Genomic DNA, 15,674 nt, shown 5'->3' on the forward strand with positions numbered 1-15,674 from the left:
TAAACTTGTAATTGTTGGTCAAATCGGCAGTCCCTTCTGTGATGCTTTAACAGGGGAAGATGACAAGCCTGCTTTGAGTAATTACATGTGCTTGTGTAAGTATATATGTTCCTCTCTATAGACACATGCACTCTTAACTGTGACTCTTTTTTGGTAATTCTGGTAATTCTGTGGTGATGCAGAGAGCTCAGGGCAGTTCAGTTGGACTTGTGAATGACAGGCAGTCCTTTCTGCTGGGCGTCAACCTTGCAGCTTGTGCGATGGGTCTGCCGGTGACGGGATGTGCTGGGAAGTGCAGGTAGCATCTCACAGGAGACACTTGGTGCTGTGTGAGGAGGGACCCTCAGCACCGTAAGAAGATTCCTTTATTCTTTCCAAGCCACGAGACTCGCTGCTGAAAGCTCCTGACGCCTGGTAGACCAGCCAAAGGCCAGACACTGGCAATTAGCACAATCTTTCAGCGCTCAGCCAACACATACTGCTGGTTCAGCCTCTGCTCTGGCAGGTGTTGCACCTTGATTAGTGCAATTGCTTATTGGCATCTACCACTAACTACGGTTCCCGCCAGATGTAAAAGGAAATGATCCCACATAAACACAGCCAAGGTTGGTGTGCAATGATAGAAAATGGTCTAATGCTTTAAGGGAAATGATGGCGTTGTGACTGCTATTGACCTTTAGTAAACACAGTCGCATTTAGAGAAGGACACCATAGCCATATATATATATACATACACGTATATATGTATATAAAATGTTTGTGTGAGGGTCTTCAAGTGAAATAAAACTAGAACAAGTACATCAGGGTCATTGCTTCTTATGAGCATTTGTTGCTGAGGTCTGGGCCATCATTCCTTGTCATGGTTTCCAAGGCACGTAAAGCTCTATTGCAGCTCTCCTGTTGCCTTCCTGTTTGCTTTTCTCCCCCTTCACTTGTTCCTCTAACACTGACCATTTCAATGCAGCTGTAACTGGCTGTGGCCTCTGCCACAGAACAGAGTTTGCAGATCAACTTGCAGCAGGTTCTAGGCTTGTTTGTGGACCACTCTTCCCTTCTGCCTAGAGAGCTGTGGTCCATGAGGAACATGTTTGTCCTGTGGCCAGAACCTACCCTGAATTGTCACAGATGTGAAAGGAATGGCAACCAGCATGCATGGGAGACGTAGCAGCACACCTGCAGAGGTAATCACCTGTTTTATTTTGTGAATATCTTCTGACCATGTTTGTTTCCCATGTTCTTCAAGTTAACTTCTAAGGGTTTTCAGAACATTTGCTCTGCATCCTGTAAGGCTTCTCAGCTAGAGAGGATAGCAGTGGGGCTCAGATTTTTGAAAGTTCAGACCCCACTCTTGCACTCAAGCTGAGTCATCTTTACAAAATCCCCCAGTTCCAGTGGTTCCTTTCCTGACAATAATGACCAGGTTTTAAAAGGGCCCATCAGTTAGTTTTGTTTAATGCCCAAGGCACATTACTCTTGAGTATGAAAATACTCTATACTAGATTGTACTAACATTTTTGGGTGGGTGAGTAATTTTAGGGCTGGATGAGCAGTGAGTACAAAGTCCAGGCCATTATTCTCGATTCCACCCTCAAATGCAAGCCCAGGAATTCATTGAACCCAGCAGATCCCATTACTGGAACTGAAACAAGAATCCAATCCACTACTAACAGGTATTTTTTGTTAGTGTTTTACATGATGCAAATGTGCTTTAAACAGTGCTACAGCATATCTATTGCACATTGTAACATACATACCTCCTAATGAACTTGTAATGTGGTTTTTAACATATACTAATCTTCAAAACATATATAATATTAAAGGAAAATGTGGTAATTCTTTAAATGGCCTATCATTGTGAATTCATATCATATTCATTGTAATAGCATTGATCAAAATGAATTCATTTGGTATTCATGTAGATGTCACATGTACTTCCATAGGTGTTTCATTGTAAATTAGCATTTCTCAGAGGACACTTAAAATAAAGTGTTACTGAAAGTTCTCATTACACATATTGCTGAGATTAGTACATTAAGGATCATGTACTTACATAGTACTAATGCATTTTTGCCACTTAAAATGCTGCATTACCCATTTCTGATATCTAGCAAATATCTAAAGCAATTTTGAGAATTACTGACATCCTGAAGGAAGTGGTACTCTGGTGATTAAATTGGTTTTGTGTATTTCACTTTGGTTTTAGAAAAAAAATGTGCCAGATATATTTAACTGATTTTTTGATTTAAATGACTTTAGCATCAGGTGAAACAAAACAAAAAAAAAAGAGGAAAGAAAAAAGTGAAAGCCACACCTCATTGGAAAAACAAAACCAAATGTTATAAATGTTTTTGGGTCTTCAAACCTGTCTCACAAAGCCAAATGAGTTGACTCTTTAGTATACTGCAGCACAAGCTTTCCGGTGTATTTGCTTTAAGATTATTACTTCCTAAGAGAAAGACAGAAATTTTTGTGGTCTCAGACAGATGCATTTCTGATGTCTTGAATCGTCCATTACAGCTTGTTTGCTCTGAAGTTATTTTTGAAAAGATTAAGTTTAAAGAAGACTACAGAGCGTTTTATAAATAGCTGACAAAAGGTGCATTACAGTAACTATAAAAGAAAGAACATTGTTCGAGTCCTGAAATGCTCTAAACCTGTCTGACAATGTAGTGGATGTTCTTTCTTCTGAAAAGAATTGACGTAATTATTTTAAGTTCTTTTGTAACACTAGTGAAAACTTTTGAGGTTTAACAGGGAGCTCGATCGTGGCAGAGACGGTTGGAAAAACGTGGGGAACTGGCAACATTTTGGCATTTGCGTTGGGACGGAGGAATCAGATTTGGCCATGAGGAGTTACAAACCATATCCCACTTAACAGTTTCTTAGCAAATATTTGTTTGCTCTTCAGGCTTCATCCACTTGTGTTTCAGTGTGCAACACTGGCTTGCAGCAGCTGGATGTGCAGGAGGCACCATTCCCACCCCTTGAAAGCAAAACGAAAAGGTGATGTTACAGCTAAAAGATGGCCTGGGATGTGGGAGATTCAGCTGTGTGCCAACATGTCCCTTGTGCAAAAAGTGGAGTGGGGAGAACAAACTTCTTCCCTCTTGTCACTTGTCCTCCTGGCTTGGAGACGGGTGTTTTCGGGATGATCCTGTGGAAAGGGGTGGACAGGAGATGAGGAGAGGGAGGGATAGCACACATAGGAAGAGATCTTGTGCTCCTCGAGATTGCTCAGGCATCTTCATGCAGCCTTACAGCTACCTTGACCCCTTCAAATGCAACTCTCCCCACCCTTGCAGCTAATTCCCAGCTTTTTGACCCCGATCTCTGTAGTGAGCTGAGCTGCAGCTCCAGAAACAAAGTCTGTCAAACCTGGCAGAGGACACAGCTGCACCTGAGGATCAGCTTCATGACTGGGGTAGGCTCAGTCTTTTGCGTCACTTATTTTTCAGGTCTGAAGGTATTTTCCTGGTTTATAGTGTTTGCTAATTTGGTTTGAGAGCGCACAATATGGTAAACTGCAGGATAGAGAGGATAGAGTATGTAATCCAGAAATCCATTTCAGGTTAGAGCCATAATTAGCTAATGTAAGATAATAAATAGCTACTAAAATCACATGAAAAATATGATAGTGCTATAAAGCCTGTTTTTATAATCCTGCTCCTCCCCTTTTCTGCCTCCTCCTCCTCCTCTTCAGTGTAACAAGGACCGTAATAGGCTTCATGTATAAGTGCCTATTTTTATTAAAGACAAGTGTAATCTTTTGTAGTCCAAATGTCCCTATCATAAATGCTAACTGAGGAAAATATTAGGACTCATTTATTTATGAACCTGTTAATAATGAGGTGCAGTTATGAAAAAGGCTTTCTCAGCACAAAGCCTACTGAGCAAACAATGCACACTGGGGAGAAAGAGCTAGTTAGCCTTCCTGACTTAGATAAAGCTATGGAGAAATGACAAGTGCCAGTAATTAGCAAAGCCTCTTCAACAAGATAACCCTATACATCTTTGTCTATTTCAATCACCAAAGACTCCGATTCAGTGTAAAATTAAAGCTGGGATGCCATCAATTTCTGTTAACCTCTTTATATTGTTCTGTGTTCATGCATATGTGATAGATAGTTTTTGTCATTTTATTAAATGGTGACATCTCAGTATGCATGTGACTAAAACTGTTTTCTCCTTAGCAAAGTATTTTTAATCATCTCTTCATTGCCTTTATTAACTCAGTTTTTCTGAGTCCTATTTACTTTATTCTGCAGTATCGGCAGCCATTCTAGTGGGTGCAAATATTTGTGCCTGCTCCTTTTACAAGCAGTGTATCCGCGATTGAGAAGATTGTGCCCCTTCCTGTATTCATGTGAGCACATACGGTAGCTCTGCATACATCTGCTGGCCACCTGCAGAACGTCCCCTTTACTTCTCCTGGCACACAGCAAAATTTGATGGTTACAGGTACCAGCGGTCACAGGCAGGCCTCAAGTTTCAGTGAGCATGGCCTTCCCTCTCCACATGTCAGCTGTCCTTATTTTTTCAGAAGGACAGCCACGTTTGGTTTGGTGGTGTGGCTGCTCTTCACCTGCTTAGGACATGAGCAAGAGCCACTGAACTCAAGTGAAACGCTCGCATTGGCGTCATGGTCCTTTGTTCATCCTGAAAGCGGTCTGCATCCAGACTGCTTTTTTCCACCTTAAATGGCAAACCCAGTTTTTTGTTGTTGTTATTGTTGTGTTGTTGTTTTGTTTTGTTTTGTTTCTCTCCCTGCAGGCTTCTAGTATTTGTGAGCTTGTACTCCCTAAATTTCTCTGTGACTTTCAGATAAGTCAGAAAACACATTTACCTGAAGCTTTGCAGGAAAAAAGGAGTTATAAATCAGCCCCATTTCCTTGACATCGGGGCAGGTTCACTGGGAATGCTCGCAGAGTTAGCACTACATGACCTGAGAAGTTGCATGTGGCTTTGGGTGTCATAACAAAAGTTCCTTTTGGCTCCATTCTCCTGCTCCATAATATCTTTTTACTTGTTTTAAGTACTTCGGGACTTGAGTTCTGAGGTTATTAATCTTCATCTGTGCTCTTTTTAAACTTTACTACTAGCACTTTTTTGCCTCAGATATGCTTTTATTCATTCTTTTCAGCAGCAATAACCTCTCATATTGGCCAAATTAGGAAATAATTGCAAATAATAGAGAATCCTTTTCCAGCGCTACAATAAAGGATTATATATGTACTGTGTGAGAGGGATGGCACAGAGTGTAAATACCAAAATATGGGCAAATAGGCAGAGAAGTGAAGTATGCTGTTTGGCGCTCAGTCTTTGTTTCTTCTTTGTGTTCAGAGCTGTTTCTCACCCTGCTGCAGAGGTGTGTCACACACGGTGGTTTGCAGAGGAAGGGAAGAGTAAGAGCCAATGTTGCACGTTAGTTCATGCCATTGCCTGCAGGACTGCAGGTCTTCAGAAAAAAACTGTGTGGCGTCTTTTAGTCTTCTATGATAAAAAGAGAGATGCATGAATCGAGTTAAAAGTCGTTTGCCTTTTTTAAACAGAAACATCTGATCCATCTTGCTTTTGTTTATGTGGCCATGGTAGCCCTGGCTTGTTTCTGTTCAGTCAGTGGGGAGAAATTTTGCAAATTCCAGGAATTCCATCCCACTTTCAGTGTGCATTATTTCAGTTTTGGATTTTTATCCATTGCTCTGAAACTCCCATTTGTCAAGGAGCTGAAACCAAGAGTATCTATCTGACTTGGATTACAAGTCACACATTACCAGCGGCCGATAATCCGATGCAGACGTTTGCAAGCAAATAAAACTGTCTAATTTGGCTTCATGTTAGTAATTACTTTCCAGTAATGAATATATCTGTATTACTTGGTGTAGTTGTTGGTGCACTAAAAAAAAAACAAAAACCTACTCTCATACATAGGCATTTTGGGGATCAAAGCTCCTATGAACGTTATTCACAACATATAATTCTATCAGCTCTTGGGAAGAAAATATGGAGAACATTCATGTAATGCTGCCATCTCAGCTGGGGTGCAAGGAAATATGTTGACTGTAGCAGAGAGCAAAGCTCTCTTGGCGCTCTCATCACGTTAACACTTACCTTCCTTCCTTCCAGTCAACATTCTCTGAGCTGCTGCTTTCCATTGTTTTTTATTGTTCATGTGAATCAGAAAATAATATTTTTCCTCTCTAATTTAGGAGAAATTGTCATTGCCCACCTCCTGCTGAGGGAAAAAGTGCTAGAGCCTGTCTCCTATGAGCTCCTTCTCACTTCAAATGCAGGCTGCAATGGCTCCTTTGGAAATGTAACAGGCTATTATAGAAATATGTATTTACACAGTATTTTAAGATGCACATTATCCACCTGATAGACCATAACAGCTCACCATTACAGCCTATTGAATAAAACCTCTTTGCACCATTTTTTTTCAAAGCAGATACTTTTTACATGATAAATCATGAATCTATTGCGTAGAAGTGCAAGTTCGTCATGTAGGACCATAGGTGGACACTATTTATCTTTATCCTGCTGTGATGGGAACTTCTAGCCCTGACCCTGCTCTGTAGAACCAATTATTCTGACCAGAGAGATGCAAATAAAAAATGAGAAAAAGGCTTTGTGAACATGAAAGGAAAAGTTGCAAAGTTTGTTTAATGGAGCACTTTTCGATCACAGAAGAGATCACGTGGCTGGATGCAGATGAACGAGTAATGTGGCTCAGGTGGAAATCCCCAGCCATACCACTTGTGCGCTGCTCTGCCACGTCCTGTCTGCGAACTGTAAAGCTTCTGGCAGTCTGAGCAAAGTGCTCTCTGGTACTGCCTTCCAGGACTCGTGTTGACCTCCCTCATCCCAAGGACCCGGGAGCATCGCTCCTGTTTAAGGAGTGCTCCTAAACTGGCTTTGCCTCCCACTCCTAGGGCCTTTCCTCCCCACCCCCCGCAGAGTCATTTTCCTTCTTTAGCTAGTGTCAGTATTAAAAGGGACCCCTCAATTCTGAAAATGTTTGCCTTTTCTGCCCAAACTTCCCCTGCCTGTTCAGCTCACTCCAGCTAATCCATACTTCAACAGTTTCTCTCATCTGGAAATTCACATTAGAAACTGCACTGCCCTAGGTGCCATCTCTCTCTTTGTCCGAGGATGCTCATTTTGAATAGATAATAATCAAAATTTAACAAGCCTCCCTTATTACCCTGGAGCTAGGCATAAGGACTCTTTCTGTCATCTCCTGTGAGTTCTAACTTAACAAGAACAAAAGACAACAGAGAAGGCCACAAGACCCCAACTTCAAAATGAAGCTTGCAGCCGAAGACTCGATGTCCCTGGTATCAAACAGACTGAGTAAGCTGCAAATAGACAAGATTCCCAACTTGTTACAAGATGAAATAGAGCCTAGCCCCTGTTGTGAAACAATTTTACATTGCAGATGTTCATGAATGCATGGAAAATGTGGTGACTTCAAATCTCTTTTCGTTCCCTATCTTCAGGATGTCAAAACTGATTTTTTTGAAGAAACTCTATAGTAGTTGGAGTTGACTCCTGAGAAGAGACTTGCATGTCTGGAACAAAAAAAGACTTCCAGCCAACTAAACAGAGTTGTCTTCTTCACTCCCACCATTCAAATTAAGCATACACAACAGAAATACCAAACAGGCATGGATTTTACATATCATGCCAATTCTGATCCGAAACAGTTTATTAATATAAATCACCTCCAAAAAAGGGCAAGATTTGAAAGGGAAACAAATAGCTGCCAAAAAGACTTACACACAGAGCCAGTGTCTAACACTAAACCTAGTGGAAATTATGTATTTCCACTCTTCATGAAGCAAAGCAGTGGGGAGTCAGTGCTTTGAACCATGCATGGGACACTTGCTGTGCATCCTCACTGGAAAGCATATGGTTTGAGAGGAAACAGAAACACCATCCAAAAAATCGCTGGTCTATAACCAACAGATCTGTAAATAGTCTAAACCCGTCCGTCACTCTGGGGACCGCAGGGCCCCGACTACTCTTTGCCATGCCTGTCCCCGACCTGGGGTGTCAGCTCCCACCCCCCGTGCACCTCTCCAACCTGAAGGAAATGGTTTGCAGGGGCAAAGTCTCCCCACGGCTGCAGGGACGGCTGCCAGACTTGCTGTCATGCGGCAGACTGCCATCACTAGGGTTCTTGCGGCATAAGCACCTACCCTTCCTGTTCCCGTCTGTCCCTGGGGGCTTCTAGCAGGGCTTTTAGGGTGTCCAGCCCGCGGATTGGAGCTCACCTTACATCTGTGGTTTCGTCTTGAGCGTCTCCTCTTAACTCTTCGCTCTTAACTCATTTGAGAGGCAAGACCAAGGAGTCAGAAGCTGTGGATTTCCATATTTCCTAGGTGTGTTTGGGAAAACCTCCCGCACTTTTAAAATAGTGTATTCGGTTTAATTTTCATTATTTTTAGATGTTAAATTTTAGATCAGTACAGTATGTCTTAAACTACTGTATTAGAATGCTGCTTGACTCGCTTCCAAATTGAAGACCTTTTAAAAAAATTGAAGCAGTCCAATAATTTTAAATCACTCTGCACTGTGCATTGCAATTTAAAATTATTGGAGTGCTTCAAATTTTTATAAGCCCTTGAATTTGGAAGTGATCAAGGTTCTGGGCATACTCAGTGTAGAGCAATTTAAAATTATAAGAGCTGTCAAATTTTTATATAAGCACTTCAGTTAGAAAAGGGATTTGGGTTCTGGGCATGTGCAAAGGGGAGCAATTTAAATTATTAAAGTGCTTCAATTTTTTTTCTAAGCACCTGATTTTGGAAGGGTTTGGGTTTGTGCAGCCTAAAATGACAACTTCCTTTGAGAGTTTCTTCTTAAAAAGAATTTCAATCTTGCAAACTAAAGTATTCTTTAAAACGTGAATTCACTGATACTTTAAAAACTGATTTGCACAGAGCTTGGTGCCCAGGACATCTAATTTTTTTTTTCCCCACTCATTTTGTCATTTCATTCTTTAAGGGACAAATTGATGTTATAGAAATAGCTGCCTCTTTTGGATTTTAAATTTTTTCCAACTGTTGCACTCATGGTGCAAAAAGAGTCGAAAAAGGAAAAAAACAGTGAGAAGAAACAAATGTTTTTTCCATGGACTATCTTGCCTGGCCAACAGAACTTATAGGGGACACAAAATTGAAACAATTTGTTATTAAATCTCATTATAATGTCTCTCAACACTCGAAATGAAAGCCATGTGATAGCTGATTGAATCAGAAGGAAGGAAGTTGGAAAGCAGCTTCATTTGCACACTTGTGCTCCCTACCAAAGCGATTCCTGCCGGGAGCCGTGCCGGGTTTGCCATCTTCACCCCGAATCCTGCACACAGCGTTTGGTCTGTGGGCAGGGTCTGGCTGAGGGTCACTCTTGCTGAGCTGCCAGGGGAGATGGACAGGGGAGGTGAGCATGTGCTGGCTGCTCGGCTCACAGCTCTCTCTTCTTTCTACCTTAAAAACAGGGATTCACCATATAGGGTGGCTATCAGGGCACTTTGTTGGTGTGTAGAGGACACCCTGTACCTTCAGCCCAGTGTCTCAGGAGTACATGTAGGGTGGAATAGGGCACTTCATCAAACACCAGTTTGGTATTTTCTTCCCCTTGAATGCTTCTTTCACTTCTTACCATGGTGGTGATAGGTGTCTATTTGTAGTTCTTTCTTTCCTTGGAAAATGAAATTATTGAATAAAAAACAGTGATCGAATTAAATTGGGGCAAAGATACGGCAGAGGTGAAATTCAAAAGACGATATGTAATAATTGGTTTTAAAGCAGGAGCCAGATTAATCATATAGTCAGGAACAACGGGAAAACTTTCTGAAAGCCCACTGTGTTTTTCAATTTTATTTTTTTGTTTTGAGAAAGGTGAATTCACAAAAATATGTATCTTTTTTCCTGCCATTAATTAACTACATCATCCTCTTGGGATGTGCAAACCAGTGGCATGGGACACCAAACCTACCTTCACTTGGTATAAATTCTTTGGGAGCGTGCTTTCATTGACTCCTTCTGGAAGTGCGCGGCTGCCACGTAGTCAGGACAAGCTCAGCTCTGCACAGTCCTTGGAGTGCAGAAGGGACCAGAGCGGCAGAGACATCGCGTGTGGCCGTGGCAGCGGCGACAAAGGGTTTTCTGGGGAGAGGTTGGTGGGTGTCAGCTCTGTGGCTCTCCCTGCTCTTTCTGTCCAGCTGTGGGTGCATGTGTTGGTTTGGTTAAAAGGGTGCCCGGGCAGAAGAGCTGTGTGGGCAGCTCCAGCCTGTTCAATAGGTGGCTGCCGGTGGGTCCACGCGGGATGTGCCTGTGTCGGAGTACCCGGGTGCCAGGGTGTGCAAAGGCGGAGAGATATAAAGCTGGGTGTTAAGCACACAGAAAGACACTGGATCCGTATATCTGAATCCTGATTCTGACAAAATAGAGAGCGAATCGGCTCCCAGCCGCTGCTGCTGCCGACACACATAGGAGCGCTGAGGCTGCCTTTCTTAAAGTTCCCGTCTCACCGATTCACTTCAGACGCTGTGAGCTCGAACCCTGCTTTTGGGCTGTATTCATGCTAATGTTGACAGTTTTTTCCTCCTTTGTTACGTTGTACAAACCAAATAGAAAGTGAGGTGAGCTTGTCTGAGCAGATGAAAGATGGCAAGAAATTGGCGCTTGGGGACCAGTGTCTTGGTGACATCGACTCTGCAGTCCTTTTTTTCTCTCTCTCTGGCTTCCCCTCTCCCTCTCATTCTCTCTGAAATGGTCTGTGCCTCCAGTAATTTACATAATACTCTTCTGACACCTTTACTTTAGTCATCAATCACGGTACCTTCTCTCAGTCTATCTTTTGTCTGAGCATGTCTCTTCTTTATCAGGCCATGCACAAAAGATTAATTTCACAGTTTTTCTCCCTTCTTTCTTTCCTTGCAAGATACAAAGCTCACGAAATGACAGAAGCAAGATAATGAAAACAACAATGCAAGCAATTTTTTTTTTTGTTCTTGCTGGTTGGATCTCAAGATACTTTTTTTAACCTCATTGTGTGCCATCTGTCTTAGAAAAGGTCTGCTCTGTATTTTTTAATACAATTCGGATACTGTTCTGAAGACTACCTGGGAAAAAAAAATACATATTTTAATCAGGACATAGGTGTTGATTAAAAAAAAAAAAGGGATTTGCTGAACAATTAAAGCGAGGGGTCCATTTCTAATGGTGGCATGGGCTACTGCACAGTGCCCATGCCCCAATTAATATTAATGATCTCTTGTGCATAGCAAATTTATGGCATTTGATTGACTCACACAACTACACTTCAAGCTGTCATGTAAAGTGAAATATATGGGCACCATGGCCTAATTTGCATATGCATATGTTCTTAATATTAATTAGTCTAATGGATCTAAGGACCTGGAGATAATTTGAGTACTGGGAGAAGAGGAACAAACAAACAAAACAAAACTCACAGAAAACTGCTCTGGTAGGGGTTGGCCCTACAGTCAAATAACTCTCCCAAAATGCAAAATAATTGGCATGAATTTCTCCTTCTTCCCCATGTCTCCCACAGGACTGGATGAATTAAAATCTTATCCCTTATAATGCTTTGTTTTGGCTCTGACCCTGACATTTTAAAATTTGAAATATTTAACGTGGCAAATAGATTATAGAACTATATGCAGCTGAGTTGGAGTGCAGGCTTGTGGGCGTAGGTCAGGGCTATGAGATGCAGCCCCAGGAGGGGACTCTTCCTCCACCCACCTGTGTAATTCCCATTAGTGTGAGTGGTAACTGTGCAGGTTTATTGCGTTTATTATTATCTCCCCCCAGCTTAGCTCTGCACTTGCATCACCTGGGAGCAATGGGGCAGATTTCCAGAGTAAACAGCCATTTTTGATTAATAGGCATTGTTTTTCCAAAGTTGGTGAGAACTCACTTTTTTCAGTGCTCTGAGGAACAAGAGGTGCCAGAGTGTGGAAGCAAGGAGGCGTCAGGGTAGGCCTTCCTTTTTGATTCTTGTCATGCATGGGAGGGCTGAGGTCCTAATCCTGGATGCATTCCTATCTCTACGTCTCATCTGTGCGCTAACCAACTTTACATTTTCCCAGTGCCAGAACCAGAGAGCTGAACGCAAGTGAGTGGACCAGGCAGGCTTACCCTTGGTGTACAGGATCACTAACTTCATGTGCCCGCATTCATTATTAGTGCTGGTCATTTCATAGTCACAGCAAGGAGCCTGTAACAAATCACCACCACTCTGCCTAGTTCTCTCTTGCACATTAAGCAAGAGGAGTTAGGGGAGTTCCTCCTTCCTGGGTGTTGAAGCCGTTCTACAAACCTGCACCTTTTTTCCAGCAGGAAAAGCGGGTGGGCTCAGCCCAGTGCCAGCGGCCAGAGACTGACAGAGGCTCTCTGCCCAAAGACAGTGTGCTTCAGAGCTGGGAAACAGGTTAACGCCATTCTTGATGTCAGGGCTGTGCTGGGGCCTCAGCCCTGGAGCTGGTGCCGGGCTTGCCTGGCTTGTTTCATGTAGGAAAGCAAATGCCCCACGCAGCCTCAGCCCATTTCCAGCGTGCAAAAACGTAATGAATCTGTAAGTTGCTGATTGCCTTTATGAGGTGCTAAGCACCGATGGCTGCCTGATACCAGCCAGGAGAGTGTCGGCTCTTGGCTGGATCAGGGCTGCAGTGAGTTGTTCTATAGAAAGAAATGGCCTTCCTGTATGAAGGCATCACTTATATATGGAATATATATAACAAAACCTGGAAAGCCTCTAGTCACTCATTTTAGCTGCTAAAATGCCTTTAGGCCAACATTCCTGCTGTGAAAGGGGTTATGGACATGTCATATGGGGGTCATCAGTGAAAAATATACCCAACTTTTGTTATTCTTAAGTCTAAATCAAAAACCTCTTTTCACAATCCACTAAGGGACGATTTACTAGAGAGTAGAATGTGGTATCAATTATTTCTGTGGGCATCCTTTTTGTTATAAGAAGCAAAGAGGATTGCTTGAGAGTCAATAGCATGACTCCATCTCAGATTACTAAATAATGAAATGCTAAACTTGGCCTAGAGTAAGGACTATTGCTGTCTCAAAGGGACCAGAGGCTTCAATTAAATCAGAGGACAGTGTTCAATGAATGAGAAAAGGATGCTTAAGGTACGATGACATATTACCGGATTTTACATTTAATTGCAGTGCTTTGTTCTTTTAATAAAAGCACAAGAGCACTGGATCTCCATTATGGTCATCTGGTGGCATTGTTCGCTGTGGACAGTTTATTGTAATTTATTGGCTATGTTTAATCCCTCTATTTTTCATATAAATGAATTCTGTCTTCTTTTTTTTTATGAATTTTCTCTGCTTTTTAAAAAAAGCACCTAATAGTTATTTACACACAAAAGAGCTTTTCCCCTGAAATACTCAACAGTGTAAGAAAAAACGCACCCAGCTTAGTATGAAACTGTAACAAAAGCGAGGGCTTCTGCCCAGAAGCGTGTAATTCTGCATCACCCACGCGGGTATGGCCACTTGCAGAGCACGGGGTGGCCCCTGGGGCTGCGTGGGGCGCGTCTGGCATGCGCTCTGCAGCCGGGGAGGCTGCAAAGGCTGTGAGCTCCCAAGAGCCTGGTACACAGCAGAAGATGGGGAACAGCGCTCCTGGCTTTCTTCCCCTGAGATGGCCTCGTTTGTTCCTCAAGGCCCTGTGCTGCTCGGCTTTCCCATGCTCAGGCCACAGGCATGGGGGTTCCTTGTGTGGGGCGGCTTTCTGGGCTTCTGCTCTGGGAGAAACTGGCTGACCCCCCTGCGCCCAGAGGTGGGTTTCAGCCTTTCTGCTCTGGGCCCTGGGATAACGTACAACACATGGTGGTAGTTTAGCCGGAAAACCACAGGAGCATGTGTATGTAATTATACATGTGTGTGTGCGCACATGCATGCATGTCTAGATGTATTTATAGTTTTATGTATGCGTATATAGATAACATATTTATTTAAAATGTGAATTCATAATTGTTTTTAAAAGGTTGTAAGGCAAATACCTCCTTTTAGATTTCTTGCTCCAACATGTCATTGCTGTGATTGTCTCCTTTGATCACGTCAATCGTATCCCTTTGTATATATATATGAAATAATATATATACGTATGATGAAATCATTGGTGACTTAACTAACGTAACCTGATTCATCACAGCACCACCGCAGTTATAGTCAGCTTAGGAAAACAGAAGTTGAGAGACACAATTATTCAGATTCTCATGTATATTTTTAGAGTTGTTTTTTTCTTTTTTTAGTTTCACTGAAAGGTCCTTGTGCGGGAGACGGACTCTTAAATGCTGCCTAAATACAGTGTGCATCAAGCAGAGGCTGGGGAGACAGTCTGTCTTCAGCCCTGGACAGCGCGTGTCTGGTTTTGGGCAAGATCCTCCCTGGGACAGGGTCGCTGGGAGCAGTTCAGATTCCTGTTTAAACAGGTTGGGTGTCTTGCTTTCATTTCTGCCTGGTTTCAGCTCGCCTCATGTCAGAGCCTGTGTCTGGGAAGGTGACGGGTCGGTGAGCACGCTGGAGTGAGCCAACCCTCAGAAGTGACGATACAAAATGAAGGGAGAGCAGCTCTGCCAAAACTGCTGCCTGGGGCTTCTGGTGGGGGGAGCTGTGAGCTGCACTGGCTGCCGGGGAGAAATTTCACGATGGTTTTATCTGGCGGGTTTCTTCAGTAGGTTTCTGAACAGAGTGTGCACTGCTTTTAATGGCCTGCAGTATCTAATTTTTATAACATCATTTAGCCATGTGACAGCGTCAGAGTAATGAATTCGGAAAGTGCGTGGTGAGGACTGTCTGTGTGAGTGGGTGCGCTCGTTGCTTAACTCCCTATTGATCGCCCTGGGCAGCGGATGAGCAAGCGAGTGCCTCCCCAAAGGGTGCTGCATGTCCCAGGGTCCTTAAGGCACTTGATTGTTCGGGTTTGGGACTGGGAGCACACTTTGCAATCGCAGCTTTTCAGTGCTTTGCTCATATGGGGGCAGCTCTGCTGGAGAGGATGGTGTCTGGGAGCTCCCGAGATCCCCTCGGCGGGCAGCTGAGCTCGTGGGGTGCTGCCCTGCCCGTGCTGTGTGGGGCAGAGCTCCAGCTGTGAGCCGGGCAGTCGGCTCGCCAAACACCCTGTATTTGTCATAGCTGCTTCTTGCAGGGGCTAATGCAATGTGACTCTGTCCTATGCATATTTGTAAATTACCATATGATGAATATGGGGCCGTACCACGGCAAACCCTTCCTCTTGACAAAGTGCCGTGCCTATTCCCAGTTCTCCCCGGCCTCTGTTTTTGTTAATTTTACACTGAAGGATCAACAAGCCCAGGATGCACGCGTGCATCCATCTCTCTCCCTCTCAAAGGAAATTAGTGCTTTCCTGTCACTGCAGGTGATATGAGAAGGGGAGGAAGTACACAAACTGATTTATCTGGAGCTGTCAGCTGTTTTGAGGATGTTGACTACTGAGGGTGTCAGCTCCTCCTCAGTAGTTGGCTGACTCTGAAGAAGACCCCATTCCTCATTAAAAGAGCACTGAGCTGCACTTGAAAGTGACTTTCCCACTTGTTCTCCTCTCACAAACATCACAATAACAGATTCGCTGTTTAAAGTGGCATGATCTTCGTGCCAGGC

The 15,674-nt window shown here is 43.2% G+C and overlaps 1 long non-coding RNA gene across 6 annotated transcripts in view; it reads left to right on the forward strand.

Moving 5' to 3' along the window:
* LOC106036620 (uncharacterized) overlaps positions 1–15,674 on the forward strand; it is a 214,954-nt gene that overhangs the window by 169,828 nt on the left and 29,452 nt on the right. For 4 of the 6 annotated variants that reach the window (XR_010830016.1, XR_010830012.1, XR_010830015.1 and 1 more), the window contains one exon: positions 1,063–1,181. The exons of the other annotated variants lie outside the window; for them this stretch is intronic. This is a non-coding gene — a long non-coding RNA (uncharacterized lncRNA). The remainder of the gene's footprint in view (positions 1–1,062; positions 1,182–15,674) is intronic. 6 annotated transcript variants of the gene reach the window in all.

The sequence above is a fragment of the Anser cygnoides genome, chromosome 3 (assembly GCF_040182565.1).
Source record: "Anser cygnoides isolate HZ-2024a breed goose chromosome 3, Taihu_goose_T2T_genome, whole genome shotgun sequence".
Lineage (NCBI taxonomy): Eukaryota > Metazoa > Chordata > Aves > Anseriformes > Anatidae > Anser > Anser cygnoides.